Source organism: Triturus cristatus, chromosome 8 (genome assembly GCF_964204655.1).
Source record: "Triturus cristatus chromosome 8, aTriCri1.1, whole genome shotgun sequence".
NCBI lineage: Eukaryota > Metazoa > Chordata > Amphibia > Caudata > Salamandridae > Triturus > Triturus cristatus.
The window spans coordinates 830,959,033-830,981,064 of record NC_140591.1 but is presented as its reverse complement, the minus strand read 5'-3'; the positions used below and the strand labels follow the sequence as shown (position 1 = coordinate 830,981,064).

The 22,032-nt window shown below is 42.8% G+C and overlaps 1 protein-coding gene across 5 annotated transcripts in view; it reads left to right on the top strand.

Moving 5' to 3' along the window:
* The first annotated feature begins 254 nt into the window (after window positions 1–254).
* Window positions 255–22,032, top strand: part of LOC146805136 (F-box-like/WD repeat-containing protein TBL1X) — a 738,509-nt gene continuing 716,731 nt past the window's right edge. Inside the window, exon 1 of one of the 5 annotated variants that reach the window (XM_085622288.1) lies at window positions 255–646. The gene's annotated coding sequence lies outside the window, so the exon portion shown is untranslated. Of the gene's footprint in view, window positions 647–1,274; window positions 1,861–22,032 lie in introns of those variants that run through there. The other 4 variants (XM_085622291.1, XM_085622290.1, XM_085622287.1 and 1 more) reach the window with 4 other exon arrangements.

The window sequence follows — 22,032 nt, the reverse complement described above, 5'->3', positions numbered from 1 at the left end:
CAGAAAATAATGACCAGAAAAAAAAAGGAATTAAGTGTATTTAGTCAAAACATAATTATGTGAAATGTATAACCCGTACAAAATATAACGGTACCATGGCATCACAATATTTTGTCACAACCAAGGCATATAAATTTCCATTTCTCTTTTTCTGCGTTTAGTTCATACGGATAGCACTGGTCTGCAACTTCTCCCAGCTCAATTTTTTTAGTGCGCTGCTAGTAGACGTGCTATGGTAAAGCGAGGAATGTGTCACAGTAATGCAGAGAGCTGTAATGATGTCAACTTGTTATTTACTTTCCAAATCTGAATGACTGAGCAAGGCGAAAGGAGAATCAATCAGCCACAATGTGACCCAACAGGCGGAAAAAACACTGCAAGTCGTAGAAGCCAGCAATGTGGGGGAAGGGAAAAGCACATGTAACCAGGGCAATGTTGCATCATTTACTTTACGCTGGGTTGTATTGCTGTCTTTTCCCCTCGATCGGATGTAATGTTCGCAGCCCTTAATCTGTCTGAAATTAGAGAAAAATAACAACAAAGCGTAGCGCATGTAGAACGCCGAGGGAGATGACCCCGGGGGCCTGGATTGTAGCTGATTTTTGCTGAATTCTATATTGCTGAATCACAGCTATGGAAAGATACTGTAAGTGCGCGATTTTCTTGTGTGTCTTTAAAAACTGCAATTTTGTTTCACTGCTATCTTCCTCTCCGTTTTACACGGACCTGGGGACCTATTATGAGGCTGATTTCCTGGTGTGGTTTGAATGTCAGGGACACTGCGAAGTGGAACATTTTGTCTGTTTACATTTTCAGCAGCAGGGGTGTTGAACTTCACGCCTCCTGGCTCAATTGTATGTTTGGTTTTGTAACATGAAAAACATGCTTTGTTGCTCGTTTGGAATTGATGCATCCTTTGCTTCGTTGGGTGAATCGTACGTAGGATATAATAATGTGTTTACAAGCTTATGGCTGAGTGTTTTCACTTCCTTTCGCTACTGTGTACAAAGGTTATCGCCCAACGGAAACGCCTCCACAATAATTTAATACCGGGAACCAACAGAATTTATTTTGAACTAAAAAAAAAATACATGTATCCACTTATTGAAAGCAATGTTTATGTGTTTCATAAAGCGGTAAATGCGCATCACAACGTGCCCGTTTCCTGATGGGGGCAGGGCCGGAGTCTGGGCGGGCACGTTGAGCAGCAGCGAGCACTCCGCCTAATAATACATTAGCAGACGGGGGTTACTTTAGTGCACTCTAGGCTCCGAGGGGGGCGGGGAGGTGTGTAACCGAGAAGATGTGTCTTGCTTCCTCCCCCTCCCTCAACCCAAATGAGTGACTTGTCTGTTTTCCCCCTAGGTCACTGGCTGAGCGCCTTATTTTGAGGCTGGTGTGTGTATTAGGAAGATGTTATTCAATTTTTATTAGCTGCTGCTTCTCTCCCTCAGAAACACGCTCTCGCTCGCGCGCACTCTCATCGAATCTCCCAGTGAAGCACCTCCTATAACCGCCATATCACATCAGACACTGGTATTGGGGGAGGGGAGACTCCTCTTTCGCGTTCCCTTCCCCCTCCGGCTCTGGGACTTCCCTTTCAATCAGTTTAACGTTTCTGTGTCAAAGGGAAACGACCTCCTGGGCAGAGAGAGGGAGTTTGCAGCTGCCCACCTCCTGAATGGTTGACAGGATTTACAGAAGAGTTACCATGCCGGGCAAGTAAAAAAAAAAAAAAGAGCCATCGAAAGAGTCTGGGCTGTGCATGAGTGTGCCTTTCTGCAAAGAATGTGACTCCCCCTCCCACCGCTCCTACAAGTGAAAATCTGGGACTGGGATCCCTCCCCTGGGGTGTGAGAGGTGAGTTTTTAGAGCGCATATTTAGGGCTTGGTGCTCAGTTGTTTTTATGATGGGTGGAACAACTTCGTCGCTGTGCCCCTTTATAAATATTGGGTGTTCTGTTTGATGTTAATTGCGATTGATTTTTTTGTTGCATCGCACGTGGACGGTGGGGCTACGGTTGCATTTATTGACATATTAACTGGAATAACTGGTCGTTGCTCCCTGTGAGGTCTGTTGTGAATTCGTGGTTCACGCGCAATTTAGTGCACGGGGGAAGGGAATAGGACTGTATTCGGTGACAGAGCAAGATGTGTCACTGTCCACGTTTTGCAAGTAAACTGGTATATTGTCACTTATCGCCTCACCATTTGGCCATTGTTTACAAACGTATTTGAAGAATTCCCCTTTTAAAGTATTGTTTGGTTTCAAGTTATTCACGCTGCTGATGGGTGTGTGGAGTTTCCAGTCACCTGACCTTGGGTGGAGGAGAGGGGTGGAACCAATTTATTTACAGTACCCCGAGCAGCGAGGCTGCTGTCAGATGGGCAGTTCGCACTAAGCAAACGCGCTTTTTGTGGCGGTTTTATTTTGCCCTTAAAACACACACATTGCATGAGGTTAACTCGCCAACTTCCAGCAGGCCAATGCAAAAGATCAGGGCGGTGTTTTACAGACTGAGTTTGATGGGGGCCTATAAAACTTTAGTACTTAGATTCATAATTGAGTGAGTGCGTGCTGCATCAAAGTTGTTGTTTCCTACTTTGACAATGCAAAGTAATGATTTAGAGCTTTGCATGCCCCATGAGAAGCCTACGTCTCTTTCTCCATTGTCACAATGTTGCTAGGGACTAGAATGGCCAGGGAAGTTAGTTTGTTATTGAGTTAACCAGATAGCCACACAAAAAAGTAGCTTGACATGCACTGACCAATATTGACAGTTGACATATTTGGGGATGTCGTGGAAAAGACTTGGGTAATGGATGGGTACTTACTATCTGTGATAATGGTACCTGGCAGGAATCTAACACGCATGCCATTGACATGTATTAGATAAAAGTGTTTAAAAATTGCTTAGTAAAGCAGTTGCTTAAAATTTGTGTTGTCAGGCTGTGTCCTCATGGTTGCGGACAATGGTTCAAACTCTTGGGCCTTGTGCCCTACAAGAGTTTGCAACCTTGCTTGTTTTTTGTACCTCACTATGGCAGAATATCTTAGCACTGACAGATCAGGTGTTTGCAGGCCCTACATGAATTTTTGTTCCATGATGTAGTACTTTTTGTGCAAAGTAAATATAACTTTACACCTATATAAGGAATTCACCAACATCGAGTGGGCTACTTTTATGATGTGCCTGGTGTTGTCTGATCTGTTTATTCAAGAGCCAGTCTTGTTTTCTTATTTTATGTTTTGACCTTTATGGTAGACCTGTGCTGACCACATTGACATTACTTAGTTTGCCAGGCCATGCATTTAATCTGGTTACCTCCATTCGCACTTCATTTGAATGAGTACTAGTTCTTGCTGAAACAGTAGTAGTAGGAAGTGGGACACTTTTACTTCAGAATTTACTTTGGGGGTGAAATAGATGTATAGAAACTGCTTCTAGATTTTGAGCTGGGCATTGGGCTTTTCTTTGGACATATAGGGTAGGCATTGGGCAGGCATGTGGAATTTTATAAACTACTTACCGCTTCAAGGGACAGGATGCTTCATTTACTTGTCTTACAAATAAATTCACTTTTCCCATGCATTGAGGTGACACATTTTGGCTCTGTTCTCCTTATTTCAGGACTTCAATACCCCATTCTATGATTGTTTCTGGGCACATTTTTGTTAGTGTTTGGATTCTAGCACGGCTCTGGTTAAACCATCTTTATGATAATACATAACTCTGAACTGTATCAGGGCTCTATTTTATGAACAAGCTCTGCTGAGGCCATCTTTCTGACCATGGTAGGGCTTTAAGAGTAGAGTAGGTCTTTAAGAGTAGATTAAGCATATCATAGTTGTCATCATACTGTTGCTCTCTTTTTCATTAATTTGTGAGAAAATAGTCTTGTGAACTGCTTTAGCAAATGTTTTTTCAAACATTAACTTGATTTTACAAAATGTAACTAAACCCAGATTAGATCTGCAGTTAGGTGCCTAGGTTGCGAGCTGAGGGTCGATGAGACGCCTTACAGTCTTATCTTCTATTTTTTTTTTTTTTTAGTCAAACCATTTTTATTGCAGGACCAAGTACAACGTACAGTAATCAGGATGCATGTGAGTAATGCAGGTTTCCCGTCCTCCCCTTAACCGTTAATCCGTGCAGCATACACAGCCGTACTGCCCACATCCCGGAGGCCGGGCGGCGTCACATAGACATATGGCACATTGATACAACACTGTCAGGAACCAACTTCCGGTGGGGAAACCCGCTGCCCGCTTTTGATCACTGTCCCCCTGCTCCCCCAGATACGCACAGAGCTTACAATCTACTTCCAGAAAACCTTAAACTGGTAAACTCCCCCTCAGCCCACCCCTCCCTAGTGCCCCCCCATTGCGCCTAGTCAGGAACAAATAGCATGTATGGTGGGTAGCAGGAAAAATCCGGTAATCCCTAATCGTGTGTGTACAGTCTTATCTTCTATACTTGATCAAATGTAATTGGTTAAGTTGCTTTTTCTCGCTGTGCATCAGTTCTGTTGCTTGCCATACATGTGAGACTATAGTAAGTGCTAGAACAGACAATGGCTTACATGTCTATAATAGACTAACTTTTCAAAGCCTTGTCTGCCAAAATGTTATGGGCTCAATCCTCAGTTATTTATGCATGTAAATTTGGCGTACACCTATAAAAGTTAGAGCTGAAGATTGTTGTGTGAGCGTATCTACTAACAGGGACTGGAAGTAGAAATAATGTGATAGGTCCAGGACTGGAATTCCCTGTTAGTTACTGCACACCTACAAATTTATAGGTATTCACCAACTATTCTCCAATCGCTTCCCACCATAGAAAATGTTGGAAATGTACTCCTGATAAGGGCAGGAGCCAGTGCTTTTACACAGTGGGAAGTGACCTCATCTCATTCCAAAAAAGTGGAGGGTTAAAGAAAGGGAATTCTTTTTTCCTGCAATGTGGAAATTATTTCCACCACAGCAACAGCGGCTCCTCCGCTATGGTGGAGGAGCGTTGTCCCGCCCCACCAGCAGCCGCAAAAATTGAAACTTAATTTGATAATAAACCAGGTTTATTATCATTTAATTTTTCTCTCCCATGCGAATCTTGGGGACAGGGCCATCGCAGGGGGGGAGTGGCAGTCACGGAGGGAGAGTGGTGGACTCTGTGATTATTGCGCATTGGCGGTTTGGCCGGCCGTATCAGGCCGGCCAAAGCGGCATGCGCACCAAAGCTCTCTCTAATCCCAGCTGCAATGGTGGGTTGGAGACTGCAGTCACAGGCTCCCTGTCACCCTAGAAGCGCAAATTGAGAGGGCTCAGGCCAGTCCTGGCGCTGCTCTCATGAATGAGAGCAGCGTCAGGGTTGGCTGCAGGGGATTTTGGGAGTCTGCTGGTGAGGAGGAGAAGAGCGGCGATGTGTCAGGACAGGAAGGTAAGTTATTATTATTTTTTTGTAATCGTTAGTTCCCTACCTCCCGCCGTTCACTCCGCGCGGACACCAGTCGCTACGGCACCACAGAGAAAAGCAAGTTTTAGCAAGTGAATTTGCAATTGCTCAGCAGATTTTTGCATGAGCAAATATATGCATGTATATTTGCTGAGGCAAAAATAGAATTAATATATGTTTGCTAAGACTATAGTTTCCAGACTTGCCTCTGTAAATTCATCTGACTCTCATACTCATTTGAATTTATGAAAGTTGTAAATCTGCACCCATGAATGGTCTGACATCTGCCAGTGCACTTTTGTGACTTTAAGAATTTGCTCCTTAATATATTGTGTATACGCATTGGTAACACTGGTTTTCCACTAATTCTATCTCCAAATTTGCCTCCTTTTTTTTCTTTCTGTATTTACATATAACAAAGGAGCATTGTAAATAGCCACAAATTAACTTAACATACACGTTTTCAGATTGCAGCCAATGCCAGTAATGCAAGCTTAGCTTACACCATAAAGTGCTCACCCCAATATAAACGGTTTCCATTAATGAGCCATATATACGATTTTGACCATCTTATGGATGGGATGCTTTTTATTGCCTTTGCTGCTGACAGTCCTGTTTTCCACAACTGTACTGTGTAAACTGGCTACTAAAGGGTTTGTGTAGAAGGTGGTTGGGTCTACTTATTCATTGCACAAAATAAATACGAAGGCTTGTTGTTCTTAACCCCAAAAAGTACACCCTGAGTGATGGGCTATGAGTCCACACCCCTGAATGGGGGAATCTTGCCCAGTAGTAGAAATTGATTTTCCATGCCATTGTATGTTCCATCATCCAAGGTTAATTTGAGTTAAGCTTTCTGTGATGTAGCAATGACCTCCTGCTTAAGTTTCTAATCAGAAGTAGTTATGAGTATTGTACATGTACATCTGGATGTGTAGTTGGTGGTGTACACTTAGCTCTACCAGCGGATATTAAAATGTACTACTACTTAAAAATGAAACCTGGAGCACACAACTTTAGTCTGAATTGGAATAAATTCGTTTTAGGCCTGCTGTTTGGTGCTTGCTTTCTTTGCAAGCTTTGTTGATATCATATCAAATGAGTATTTCTCTTGTGACAGGAGGAGGCGGGATCTTGGTTGGTTTAGTTTTTAATATGCAAATTGTTTTCAGTTGTTGAAGTGTGTTGAGTGTTGACCTTTTCACTTACCCATACTGCTCATTTTGGCTGTTGGGTTTCAGTATTCTGGAAATGCTCTGTTTGGAATTTCAGCTCTTGTGTGACACAGGTTGTAGCTCTGGATGTGTGGTCCACACTTCCTTTCTAGTTTGTAGGTAAGGTTGTGTTGTGGGTATAAATAGAAGGGACTGATATCATGCCAAATAGTGCTATGATTGTGTGCCCCTTTCATTTTAGAATTCTTGGGGTGGAGGTGGTTGTGGATTGGTTCTCATGGATTGTGTCTAGTATTACCGTAACTATCTCAGATTGACAGAGTGGATATTCCCCCCTGCCCTACTTAGGCAATCATCTCCCTCTATTCGGACACATGGGTCCATGTGAAGACTGGTGAGGACAAACAAAATCCAGACCACACAGGGTTTAAAGCAAATGTGCTTAATAAACCCCCTTGCTGTTTAATTTCTGCATATCTGATAATGGCCATGCATTGGCCAAGGCAACCACCGTCTCATCAACAGTTTGTTCCAACAGGCTTCCCATGATGCAATATGCAGATGATTTGCTTATCTTGGGTCATCCGAAAATGGGTCTACAGTTCGCCCTTAATGAACTTCATATCTACAGCACTGTGAATGAGCTGGTACCCAATTCTGATAAACCTAAAGTGATGATCATAGGTAGTTAAAAGAACAAACCGAAATCAAGATGGAGGCTGAGGAACTGAACCATCTCTCAAACATTAAGTATAATTGTCTTGAAGTCTGGATTCCAGACACAGGGAAACCTGCCTTACCCCTCAAACACATCACCAGGAAGGCCCAGGCAGTTACATTTGCCTTATCAGGGGTGTGGAATTTATTAAAATATCTACTTGTCCATGGGGCAGGTTGCTTCATAAATCTACTTGTCCTGTAACAATATCCACTTGTCCCTTTGGTGCCATGTAGTGCGGTGACAAATTATGGCAGCAATCTCATTGTATAAGAGCTGTTATATAGCCTCGCTGATTATACCAGGGATCATTCCATGGTAGTGTTTTAATACTAGCAATCCCTCTATGTTGCCACGTTTCGGCAGATCTACATACTGGGACTGAAGGTAGTAGTAAGCAATAGTTCCAGGGTTCGAATGCCCTTTTGAGTCTGTGCAAACCTACTAACTTGCATGTTTTAGGGGTTTTCAACAACTCTTTTCTAATCTTTTCCCATACTGAGAAATGTTGGAGATTTACTCCTGATAATGGCAGACGTAAACCTTCTTCCAGAGTTTGGGAAAAAAAGTGGTTGGAGGGAAAATGAGCTTGCAAACACTCAGGTTTTTGCATGAGCTTTTCTACCCATGCATATTAGCTCATGCTAAAATGCAGTTCACAAATATTTTCTAGGAGTACAATTTCTTGCCCGACTTCAGTAAATTCTCGTGAATTCACAAAAGCCATATAGCTGCACTTAATGTAAGGACATATACCAAGGGTGCACTTTTGAGACTTTCTTTAATAATTGGGCCCCTGATTTGGTCTGGCGTTAACCATGACCTTTTGTGTTTTTTAAAACTCTCTCTCTCTCTGTGTATCAGCTGGCTGTGAGTGACCGCATTCTGCTCTTTCACAAGAGCATATTGGCGCACAAAGTAGTTTTGTTCAGTGCCAATAACTAATGTGGCAGTGTGTGCTTTTTTGAGAGCAAAAACAAGGTTTGCTTTTGCCAATGTTTGTTATAATGGTGAGGGCCCAGCAGCTCTCACATCAATACGATTTTACAAAAACCATGCCAAGTTACGCATTGCCAAAACTAAAAAGCTGATGACCAATTTCAGACCCACTGGCTTTGCCAATGCTTGTTTATTTTTATGTTTCCCATAATCTTAATGAAACTGGTTACACTAATTTTCTAAGATGAATATTTTTGGGAAATACTACCTTGCATCAACACATTTTAACACATTTTATTAAATGATGCTGCAAAGAAATGGTACGTGAAATCTTATAGTAGTTTAGCAAAATGGTTTCTTTCCCCTACTTTCATTATGCTTGGAACATTTTATATTGAAAGCAAAGAATCATTAATCTTGCTTCAAGCTTCTGAAAATATTTAATTCTAATCAAAGAGCATTCTGGGAGCCTTATGCATAGCCTCATATTGCTAAACTTTGAAACCTTGTACACATTTTTCTACAGGAACCCATCAGTAGTGCAGTCAGAGCTTACATTTATTTAGAGCACTCACCCGAATAATAAAGGCTTTCAATTAATGAAACATAAATATAATTTGAATAGCATTAACATATGCACACAAATATTAACTTAACTGCAGGCAGTGCCCTTCCCTGACCCTTAATGTGGCACTGCAAACTGGCAGCCAAAGGGTTTGTGCTGCAGGGGGTTGGGCCTACTTGTCCCAAGGACAAAATACTCATTAAAACTTGTTGCCATTGACCCCAAACAATATGTCCTGGGCGTCGGGCTATAGGAATTCCACATCCCTGCTTATGTTAAAATTTCTTATAAAGCGCACATAAACCGATTGGTTTCTTGGCGCTGACTTAAGGTATTGCTGGAGCCCCATGTATTTAGTTATCTGCAGAATCTTGCTGTAAGCTTGGTTAAATAGTCTAGTCTTAAGAAGCCTTCTGAATCTAGAGAATTCAGTGTAGGTTCTGATGCCCAAAGGAAGAGTGTTCCAGAAGCTCGGTGCCAGTACTGCAAACCTGCAGCCATCTATTTGTTTCCGTTTATAGGAAGGAATGGTTAGGAAGTTCTTGTGGGCAGAGCGTAAGCTCCGTGTAGGTAAATATTTCTGAATGAGTCTGGATATGAATTTTGAGCTAGCACCATGCAAGGTCTTGAAAATAAGGCAACCAACTTTAAATGCACATCTTTGTGGGATAGAAAGCCAGTGTAGCTCTTTCATAGTGGGAGAGATATGTTCCCATCTGGGTTGCTGGGATATCAACCTGGCTGCCTGGTTCTGTACCATCTGCAGTCTTTTAGTGAGATAGAGCGGGATGCCAAAGTATAGAGAATTGGCATAATCCAGGTGTGATATCACCATGGCTAGGACCACCTGGATTAAGGCTTCCCGGGTAAGTAATCTCCTAATCACCCTTATTTTCCTCAGCTGAAAGAAACAGGTAGAAGTTACTGCTCCTATCTGAGATTTCATAGTGAGATCACTATTGATGATCACTCCCAGACTTTTGGCTGAGGACGAAGCATTAGGGGGGGAGCCTAGTTCACTTACGTAGGTTAAACTCTCAATTATACTTGCCACCAACGGAGGCCAACTTGTGAGTCATGCGAGCAAAGCTACTTCTAATTCTTAATTTGGCCAACACCCCTAACTTGGGAAAGTCCCTCCTTTACAGTAAAAGCTTCAGTGTAATGCCTATAGGAGGTTGTTTTCATCTCCCAAAATATACTTGTCGCTCGCTGCTTCATCTGGAGTTTGGCCTAACTGGCCAGGACTTTGACTGCAAGGCCTTGCTTCTAAATACTATCATGCAGTTCAAAAAGCCAAACCAGAGACTTTAAAAAAGACCCTTCACGTAATTTTCACTAACACAATTAATCCCTAGTCTGAGTATCTTAGAATGGTGGCAAACAACACAAACCTCAACACAGTCACACTGCCGCCTTCCACTGTTTCCCAATCGAAAATAAAGCTCATCTTGTAGAAGTAAGCAGTGACCTTTTCAATGGTGGCCGGCCTAGCAACCGTGCTCAGCATCACCTATGCTACACCAATTAAAAACTTATATGGAGAAAGGAAGCCACAATTATTTCACAAGACAGCTTTAAGCAAGGAAAGTAGGCTCTATATTTTGCTAATGCAATTATGGTACTTCCGATTAATGAGTATTGCTGTGATTGGGCGTCTAGTTTTGGTATCAGCCCTGTCGCTTTTGTGACTACAGAAGAGAGTGTATGCAGCAGTTGCTATGCTGTTGCCCAGAGATTTTAACTGCATGTTGCACATTATAAAAACCTGTGTTCTTGCAGAAGGAGTTTTTGACCTGCATTGAGGCGCTTGAATTTTGCATGACCACATGGGATACTTTGGGAAATTTGTCAATACATTTCTTACAGCCATCAGGTCACAACGACAAAAACATTTTTAATTGTAAACTTGGCTGAAGGACAGTCATTGTTTCAGCCCTTATAACAAATGCACCATTTTAGTATTTGTGCATCATGGGGTGTGTCACATTGATTTGCATGCATTTATCGTGATTTTAATTTGATACTTTGTTTTATTCTGAATGAACTTGTACCAATGTTAATTGACACAAACAAAATAGTCCATCTCTATATTTGTCTGTCCTAAGTTTTTCATGTTTTTTCAGACGAGGATACATGTGGGGACTTTTTTGAGCATGTGACTGACTGTATGTCTATTTTTTTCTAATCTTGCCTACTAGACAGCGCATACACTGTCTGTTGCAAGACATATTGTGTGCTTACCTTTAACATTCTGGGACTTGGAGCTTGCCTGTTGCTTACCATTGGATGGTTTTTCAGTTGCTTTTATTTGCCTGCTTCTTATTCGTGTTCCAGCTTGTCAATCTTGTACATGGACCTCCTATGGAGCATAGCTTCTTTATGGTCTTATAAGAAATAGGATTATTATTTGGGGTGGGTGACTACCCACCCCAAGGAACAATCACAACTCTTGTGAGGGTGAACCTGCAAAGCCACTAAACCTGAGCTCAATTGCCTGGTAGCTATAGCATGAAACATACAAGTTTAACATGGGGCAATGTGTAAAATATTTATGCACTACTAAAACAGTGATCAAGTCAAAATGCAGAACAATAAAATTCTGAATTAAAAAGGATGAGTAACATATAATATACAAGATGACACAAAAATGTCAAAACTATTTCACTTTTTGACTTAGTCCTAGAAGTCCCAATCTACCTCAGGCTTATAAACCCCCCCCCCCCCCCAGCACCTCAGAGGAGGCACTCAGAGACTCGCAGGATGTCAGGCAGAGGCCAGCAGCAAGATCCAGTATAGGTCCCCAGGTCTAGTTGCCACTGGTCAGCTTGGTAGATCCAGGAAAAGGCCTATTGTAGCTTGTTGTATTCCTGTAGCTTGAACAGGAGGTCATCCTAATGACCCTTGGAGTCCAGTTCTTTGTCTTTGATACAAGAGGGAGTAGACCGCGTCCTTCAGAGCTCCTCTCAGGTCACTGACAGCAGGCTCAGTCCTCCTGGGCTGTGTGTGTGGGGAGGGTACTATGGTAATCATATTGTCCTTTCATATCTAGCACTGAAATCCAGTTATGAGCAGGTATCGTAGCCACCCCCACCCAGAGACAGATATATGGTAGGACAAGAGGTCTTCAGCAACCAGACAGTGGTTCCACAAGAATTCTGTAAACCCAGAGACCGAATCATAATAGGACAAGAGCTGAGTTGCGTCAGGCAGGGAAAAGTAAACTTTCCTTGATGTTGATTTCAAATTCGACTTCTTTGTTAAATTTGATTTTCAAAAACTAATAAAAATAGCTGTTAAATTATTTTTTAGGCTGGTCCCATTCCTGAGTTACAGTATTAGGATTTTAATCTGCAGTCTGGTCTTCTACATAGGATGGTTAGGTTTGCTCCAGTGAAAAATAGTTTTTGGGTGCTAGTAACTTTTAGAGCATGTTAACATTAACTTTCTAGATGTCCTGCTTTTAAAAAATCCTGCACCCTACCTTGCTTGCTACAAGGCTCACACAGGGAAGACTTCTTAGTATGTAAAAGGAATGTTTTGACCTGTCAGAAGGATTTATTTTGACCGGTTGAGTTGCAGTTTTTAAACTGCTACATTCTGGCTCCACTGGTAGACCTGAAGCCATGTTTGCACTGCTACTGTAGTGGATGGCACAATTGGCCCTGCCTTCCACTGATGACATTGAACTTCCAGGCCATGGGTACATTTTGTTCCACATAATAGGGACTTCTAGGCAAGTAAAATATATCATTCAGTGTATGTCAATTTGACCTTGGTAAAAGGGCAGACACTGTTTTGCAAAGGTCAAGTGCACAGAGTTGTAATGTCAGAAAAAGTTCTAAAGCCAGCAGAACTAGAGGGTCCAGCAAATGGTGAAAAATCTGGAGTGACTATACAGAAAAAGCAGATTTCTTTCACATCTTTTTAGGTCGAGGACTACTGGTCTGCCGAAAGGCAGAACCGGAAGTCGGAGATTTTATGACTTGGAGAAGAGGGGCTTGAACCCTCCCCTCTTCTCCCCTGTTCTCCATTGGCTGGCCTCGTAAATGCTGGCCAGCCACTGGAGAAGAGGTCAGTCACTCCGATTTGGCCCCGTCCTTTTCGGATCGGGGGGCGTGTTTTTTAAAGAAAGTCTCATTCTCTCCTCCAGCCAATGGCTGGAGGAGAGAAAAGACGAACACGCCCCCGAATCCGAAAAGGACACTGCGTTTCTCCGAGGCATTTCTTCTTGACCTCGGAGAAAGGCGGTGGTGTGCCTTTTGCTCTGCCTTGTTGAATGAGAGACAAAGGAGCGTTAAAACAAACAGCCCAACAGTTGGTAAGCAGCATCCGCTTGCTGCGCATGGGGGTCATGGCTAGTTTACCCTGCTGTGTTTAGTTGTGATTGACACCCAGGGAGATCTTAATATCACGACGTGGCAAACCACCAGCGCCGACCGACAAACAGCTCTCCACAGAAATAGAAGGCAACAAGTGCAGTGTCTAACTTCAGCGCGCGCCCTGCTCTTTAATGCGTCCTTCGCTTCTTCTTGGATGAAATGTCGGAAACATAACCCTGCAACGGTTTTGCTATGTCAGGGTAACTGAATAGCAGCAGGTGCAGGAAGGCCTTACGTCAGATGGTGAAAATCATTTTCAACACGTAATATTTTTCATGGATTCTCGTTTTTTTATGCTTTTTTTCACACCACGTGCGATAACATTTGTGGGGCACCGAGGTTTATTTACTGCGCACGTCCCTTGCTAAGCATAGGGTAGTAATGGATTTAGAGGCGGTAACAATATGATTTACTGCAGCTGCAGTCCGGCACAGCAGAAATAACACCGCGGCGAGTTCCTTCTAAATAGCCACCTGTCTGACACAGCGGGAAAGACGCCGGCCCTGTTCTCTCTCTGGCCTTCTGGCGAAACCAGTGTGCTGCGTTGAGTGCTTTCGAAGCCGGCGACGGAATACTTGTAAATACACATTTAAAGCGTTGGATCTGTTTCTCTGTTTGCGGACTGCGATTCTTTGTAGGTTTTTAGTTGAGCATAGCACATAGGAAAGAGCGCCTGCCTGCCAAGACCCGCTGAGCGTTGAATGAATTATTCAGCAGTAAGCATGCTTACATCTGGCCATTCGGGGGCTTTGATCTGCGAGTCAGGCGGCGGCATGGATGCCCGTATTGTCATGTTATGTGTACACAGTGTGTGAATTATTGGGCCTCATCTGGTAGAGATTACAGTGCAGGCATGCTGGGTGAGGGCCTGTCATTGAAAATCCCCAGATGCTGTTCATGTGGTCTTTGCCCCGTGACCTGCTGCAGTGAGCTTGTCTGAACAAAACGCCGCCTGCATAGAAAGCACGGCCCAGCCCCTCCCCCAGCAAGACTCAATGTGGGACTAGTTAAACACCTGCCCACAATATTTTCGGGAATCCTCAATACATGTACTCGCCAGTTAGTCAACAGGTTACGTTAACTGCTCATTCAGTTAACGCGGGAATCGTTTTAACTATATAGTTGTGTTTAACTGAAGATTTCCTGTATGGTATATTACATTTGTGAAGCACTTTCGGAGAGCGAATGATGCTAACACAACTTTACTAACACTCGAATGCTTATAGACAAATGGTGTATTTCGTTTTTATTAGTAGTCAGAACACCAAATAATCCATCTAAATGGGCCAGCCCTTGTGTTCTCGTTTGGCGTGTCAGAATCGTACCCCAAAAAAAATCATTGGCGTGCTTTGCCCCCGAGTCTCTGCCACAGTTTGCGAGGGGGGATGTTGGTTAAAAGTGTAATGCTGCACGAACTAGCTCTTTCTACTCTTTACCTTGCAGGGTACAGGGGTCGCTGTGACACCCCGTGAACCCCACATGCCCCGTCTCTGCGACTAAATAGTTGGACGACCCCAGAAGCAAACGGCTAGGTCCCTGCAGGCGGCACACCAAAATGCGATGCCTTTTGAGCACGGAAGGGTCTATTTTTGTTGCGCCTTATTGTTCCTGGGGAATGTTTCCTGCCCGTTGAAAAGTCGGAGTGAGGTGGGGGGGGGGGGGGGGGGGGAGTTGCATGAGTTAAAGGGACAGGCTCCACACTTCACATAAAACACCCCGTTCGGCGGTGGGAGCAGAAGGCTGGAAATCAGACATCTCGTTAAGGTTAATTAGGGGTCATTTGGCTGAAGTGCCAACCTCGGAAAAGGTGTTTCTTTTCGCAGCGCGTCTTCTCTTTGAGAGCATTTGGCTGTATTGCCTTCCAGCCATCCTCCTGCTCACCATTCACGCAGAGCGATGGCTTTTGGAAAGAAGGTGCGAGCCCTGGGGAGAAGAGGTGAAGCGGGGAGAAGAGACCAGCCTGGCTTTTATTTAAACACGTCATCTTGCAAAAACAAACACACATCCATGGTTGAAAGGCGCGCTCCTATAACCCACCGTGGGAAACAGGCGAATTGTGTTTTTTTACTCCACAGAGCTGATATGCGCATTTAAACCGTTAATTCGATATCTCCTCCATAATCCCCTTTTTTTAGGAGATATGGAAATAGTTAAACTGGTCGGTCCAACTTTTGAAACATTTTTATTCTTCTCAATATAACAACCGGGCACGTTTTGTTAATAGTTTGGGATGCAAATGGGGTAATGTGGATTTTTCACATTTTAAAATTTTCTATTGTGGCTGTTTCACTCTGGCATATGTCATCATTGTACAAACTGCTGCCCCGAAGAATAAAAAAGGACCTGTATTTAAAAAAAAAAGAACTGAGCCTGAAAACAAAAATCTGAACGAAACAAACGTGTTTAATTCCATTTTGGTTTTTTGTGTGGTGGTATTCTACGTTCTTTTAACAGTAGGAAATAAAATCGGTACTCTTCTAATGTGATCAATGACTTGGTGAGTGGTAATATCGCTCAACTTTGCAAAATTGATAACTCGGCACTTTATAATAAGTAAATAATATTATCAAATTGATATTGTAGTTAATGCTCGTCTCTACATTGCATACGGATTACAAAAATCGTTGTGTCAAACTTTGGCTGTATCTACCCTGCTTTGATGTATCTATAAGTATTGCATACATCTGACATGTACTGTGCTCACTGCCTGCCCCGCTCCTCTCGTGGGACGGCGTTAAAAGCAGCCTTTGTTACATGTCGCCTCAGCCCTGCACCGCGCTCCCAGCGCCAGTACAAGCGGTCTGTGTGTTCTGCTGGAACCGAAGATTGGGGACCTGTCCCAGAGGGTGGCCAGCCTCGGTTCATTTGGTTTGTCGGGTGCATACTCTTCCCGACATGTCCCTCAAAATACATATACACAGGGCACCTCCATTTGCGCACTTGTAGCAGCGCTTTCTGCACACCGAAATTCCCAGCTCAGGATATTTCGCTACATTCTCAGTAAAATGTTATGAATGTTCTTAAAAAGGGTGTCATTTTGATATCAGGCGATGCCTATTCATTTCTATGACAATTTGTGAGGGGTGGGGGCAGTGAGGACCGGTGCAGGTCAGCCTGGCTAGACTAAGGGGTATGTCTGGGTGAGAAAGGAAAACAGAGAGGAAGAGTCCTGAAACTAAGATTAGGAATGGGGGGGAGGGGTCTGCATTGGCACAGGGTAGTTAAATAGGTCGGATTCATATGATATTAAGTGGGTGGTGAGGAGAACATTGACAGAGCTCATATGAGGCCTCATTGTGTATCAAGAACAAAAAGAATAAAGTGATCCGTGGAATGCTTGGATTAATCTCAAGCCCAGGGCCACTCTGCAGTCTATCATTGTTTGCTCACTCAATCACTCTCTCGCTCTAGACAGAGACAAACCATGTGCAATGTGTCTCGGTCCTCTTCAATAGGAACAGGCCAATGAACTGCAAAGGTAACCCCTCTCTAAGACAGGAATAACAAGCATTTGCAATGCAATAGGTCTCGCACTTGCGAGAGTTTAACCTATTGGCATTGTAAATGACAATGCCTTTTATTTATGTTTTAAATACCAACACATAAATAAAAGGCATAGCCATTTACAATGCCAATAGCTCTAACTTTGACAATACCGAGACCGTTGCATTGCAAATGCTTGTTTGATTGGTTGGTGTCTGTGCTTCCACTGCTTCCTTTAAAAAAAATTTGTTTGGGTTAAGCACTCCATTGAGTTTTGTTGTCCATGTACTTCTCCTCGCTCTCCTCTATGTTGTGCTCGCCCTTGCGTACTCCCTACGTTGCTTTCTCACCATTGTGTTTCTTCTCGCCTGCTCCATATTGCTCCCTTTTGCTGCCCCCCCGCATCTCAATTTGCTCTCTGTCTATAATCTTCCCCCCTCCACGCCCTCCATGTTGCTTCCCCACCCATGTACGAAACTCAACTCCACTGCAGTCTACAACATTCAGCTCCACACCATTTCACTCCAAGCCAACATCATGTACTCCACTAATGTTTAACCATACTGATTAGCAGCCAGAGTGGTGTTTAACATGGCTAAAAGCATTGGCAAAGTCAATTGTTCCCGCATAGATGATACCTATTGGCTTTGTCAATGCTTTTTAAAACTGAAGGGACAGTGGAACGTGTACTGAGCTAGTGGATTCATGTTGGCAGTTGTACTATTTTTCTTTTTCCTTAATGGTTTGATATTTGTGAATGGATTTTGAATGTACCTCATTCAGTTCCCATGCTTGTAGATACCGAGGTCTCGGCTCAGCATTTCCCTAGCTGGAATATTATATTATATAGGAATATTTTAAGCTAGGGAGAATAGGCTAAACAATCATCTGAGAAAGGAACCTTAGTGGAGCTGATATTGGTTGGTGGCTTCTCCGACATGTACCGAGGATTTATTTTCAAACTTTTACAATGCTCTATTTTGAATTCAGCAGGCGGTGCCAGAATTGATGGGCAACTTTATAACTACCTTTTCTCAGTGTACCATGCCATGACATGTTGTACCAGGAAAAGAAAAAAACATTAATGGGGTGTAATTCTATCTTGTGTTATTACCTCTGAATACGTTGGCCCTTATTCAGAACAATATATGCACCTGCGGCCTGGCCTTCCCCCATACCAGCAGGTCCCAGTCATTAGTCCCTACTTTGTGGGCATATATTTGCACTGATGTCTGGCCCCTAAAAATGTGGACAAAAGATTTCTGAACTAGGCCAAGAATCTATTTCCCGTTCCCAGATTCTTGCTTTGGAAAATGTAGACTAGGCCTGGTGATCCTATAACATGTTGGTGTCCCAACATTTTGATCCTGCTCCATGCATTAACCGCCTTTAAATCAAAATTATCTTTGTGGAGTGTTTGTTTTATGATCTTTCAAAGAAGCTAGCAACAAGAAAATACTTTATTATGCATACGCACCCTCAATGTTTTTCATTGGTTTTAAGATGCAGACAGCGCACCAATTGGATTGTTTCTGTTCTCAGCCTGCTCTCAAGACTTGCACTAAGCTGTTCTTGAGTCTCTTCAGAAGTGGATGTTGTGGGCAACCCAACATTGCAGATTACAACTCTTTGGAAATTTTAACAAACCTAGGAATGGTGTTGTATAACTAGAGGAAATAGAAAAGCTTGAGGTGCTAAGAAAATATGAGGCGAAGTGTTCTGTACATTATATCATATATTTTGTATTTGTACACTTTGAATGTTTGTCCTTATTCTGCTTTATTTTGATATTCAAAGTTACTTGCTAGTGGGTGAATTTCCCTACTGAATGACTAGTTTGCCATAAAGCACACTAACACTGTCTGCTAATGTTGTGCTACATAAGATTGTAAACAAGTAAACTCTTGATTACTTGACATTGTGAGCCCATCTTACCAAATCTTAATGAAACAAAAGACAGATTCTTATACCTATTGGTCACCGTCACATCCGATCTATTGTGGAAAGTCTGTTTTAGCTGAAATAGTTTGTTTGCCAATGTTGCTTGCAAATGTGTTCATTCATTTAAAGGCTGTATACAAAGAGAAACCACCTCAGTTATTATTATAGATAATAGACTGCTTTTCATATCTCTGCCTACTACTTTTGGAAAAGGAGAAAGGGAAGATATAAAAGCATCAATCGTCCATCTCCCATTGGAAGATCTTTGACCTGAGTTAAAAAAAAAAAAAGTTATCATTTCTCAACAGATACATACAGTGAAACCAGTTACTGTAATGGCCGAAAAAGAAACGGTTGCATATATAAATGAGGAACAACAGGTTACCTAAAGAAAGATGGAAACAATATTTGAGGTCAAGAGACACAGGCAAAGGGAGGAAGACATAGCAGAACATACCACAAGGGGCGAAAAAAAGCACATTAGCCACCATACAACTACACAGGGCGGGTGTCGACTACAATAGACAACATCATCTGCAGAATCCACCATGGACAACAAATAATTCTGCTATGGATTCCAAAGCTCTTTAGGCCATGATGTAATTGGCTGCAGTGAAACTTTCAATTCGGAAGTAGTGTTATAGTAGGACAAGTCTTTCAGCCAAACTGCCACAGTGAGGATTGGGTGGGGGGGGGGGGGGGGGTTCGAGCACCCCAATGAAGTGAAATCTGTTGCTTGGCTAAAAGTAGACCACTAGCAGTAAAACAATGCCGCCCCAGTGGTAACGACTTAACATACCCCAATAAAGCCATAAGGGGCTCAGCCGAAAGTGGTTGCTCGATCATAAGAGATAGAGTGGAAAATATATTCTTCCAGAAAGTTGCTATCATCTCGCAATTCTATGTCAAATAGGAGAAGTCTGCATGGTCTGCCTGACATTTCGGGCATTTGTGAGATCTAGTAGGGTCAAATTATGCTAGTGCAGCGGGGGTAGTGTAAGCTCCGTGTAGATACTTATAATATAATATCTTATGCTGGTGATTATCTGACACAAGTTTAGTCTGCATACAGCAGTTATATGAAACCATATCTGAACTAGGAGTATCCAGGTCATGTTCCCATGCTGCTCTGGCACTCTCCAGCCCGGCAGATTTCATTGTAGGGAAATATGATATAGTTTAGAAATCAGATGTCTATTGTCTGGTGACGTGATCAGTAATGTAAGTGGTGATAACTCTTTGGGTTCAGATGGGTAGGTAGGCAGCCCTGCCTGTATTGTACTGTGTAAACAATGGAATGTAAATCTATTCATTATTGACGTTTGTTCTGCTTTAGCCATCATGGAGCTGGGCTTGAGCACACCTTCTAGAAACAGGTCGCTAGTGACCCGCAGCTCGTGCGCACCAAGTGTACGATGCACTCGATGCTAAAGAGTGAGCAGGAGCCAAGGGTTGCTTATGAGTGGAATATGAGGGAAATAAAGAGATTCCCTAGTGCAATACCACAGAAGTTTAAACCATGGCCAACTAGTAGTGGCTAGCTTTTGAATTGTGTTGGGGTCACACGGTAGTCATTGGCGCAGTATGGTGTCAAGGGAAAGATGTGGTTGTTCTGTATGTTCAGGTTTGAAAAATGACAACCGGGCATCTGGATGATACCAGTAATAGGCATAATGCGCTTGGGCTACATAAACATTGAGCTGAAGATCGGGGGCTCCAAAACTGCCATCCTCATAGGGAAGTGTGTGGACCTCCCAGCGGATGAGAGGCCGGGAACTGGCCTATATTAGTCAAATGAGAAGCCCACACAGGTAGGTAAAAAAACTGCTAATGAGGGCAATGGGAATGTTGAAAGAAAGTGGGGCAGCACTATCATTTTAATATTTGCTATACACCCAGCCATGCCCATCGGAAGATTAATCCACCTTTCCACCTGTGTCTCAAGTTTTGTCAAAGCAAGTCCAAAGTTTTGATTGGAACACAATCCTAATGGCGCTTCAAGTGGCAATAGCTCCGGAAGATCCTCCTGACACATAAGTAATCATTATTTGGGTATTGTACTTTGATATTGTATTAATGAGACCTGGACTATGTAATATTCATTATGAACATTAGAATAACAATGCAATATCATGGAGGCACGAACACTGTGTTTAAATATGGTAGTTATGACATTACTGTAGAAGTAATGGGCTCCCCTCATTCAAATTCACCCTGCCTTCTCTCCCTACTCTGTTTCATAAGATATTAATTTTATTCTATTGTTGTTTAGTTGTTTGATCACTGCCCCTGACAATGCGATGTTGACAACATGAGTCACTAAAATTGTATTCAAGGAACTGTCATGTCCTTGTGCTGATTACCAGTAATTGGGTCACGTATTGAAACGATAGTATGGTGTACCTGAATCACACTGTTCACTGCCGTAAATGTTGATTGTTGTATGGATCAGATAAAGACTATGTATAGGTTTGCTGTGTCCACAATACCAAGTGTTTCATGAAGACTTTGATTATATATTCCCACTGGTTCGACCGGTATAATTTGTGCTAATCGGTTGTATCATAATAATAAACAGATTCTCCCCCCCCCCCCCAAAAAAAGCAGGTCCATAGTTGCAGCGTATTACTTTTGAGTGCTCCCTGTGGATATGAATGCCCAGATATCTAGCAGAGTCTGTGCACCATTGCAGGGAAACTCAAGATCACACGGCACAGTGACATCTGTGAGTGGAAATAACTCATGCTTACTCCAGTTAATACACAGTTGGGAGATAACGCCGAATCGCTGCATCTCGCGCACAAGTGGGGGCAAATTTGCTATGGGTCGTGAACTAACAACATTATGTCGTCTGCGTAAAGGGAAGCTATTAATGTCCCATGGGAGAATCTGAGGCCCCAATGAAGACAAGAGGGGCCATGGCAATTATAAACAAAAGAGGAAAAAGTGGGCAACCCTGTCGGGTATGGCACAATAAGGGGAAAGTTTCTTTGAATGTACCATTTAGGCGTAATTGGGCCAGTTTACGAAAACCGTTTGGCATGCCCAGTTTTGCTAGTGTAGCATGCAAAAAGGCCCACTCCGAGGAATCCAATGCCTTTTGGGCATCTAATAGCGCACCCACTGAGGGAGGAGTAGGGGAGATTTAGTATATCAATGCAAATATGGTACAGAGATTAATTGAGGTGGAGCATTGTGGTACAAAGCCTGATTACAAGGGTGCATGTGGGAGATTACGCAATCCACTAATAGAGAAAGGCGGGTAGCTAAGACTTTGGCCAATATTTTAGGGTCAAAATTGAGAAGGGATAATGGCTGATATGAAGTGCAGTGTTAAAAAGGCTTGTTAGGCTTGAGCAAGATTGTGAATACTGCT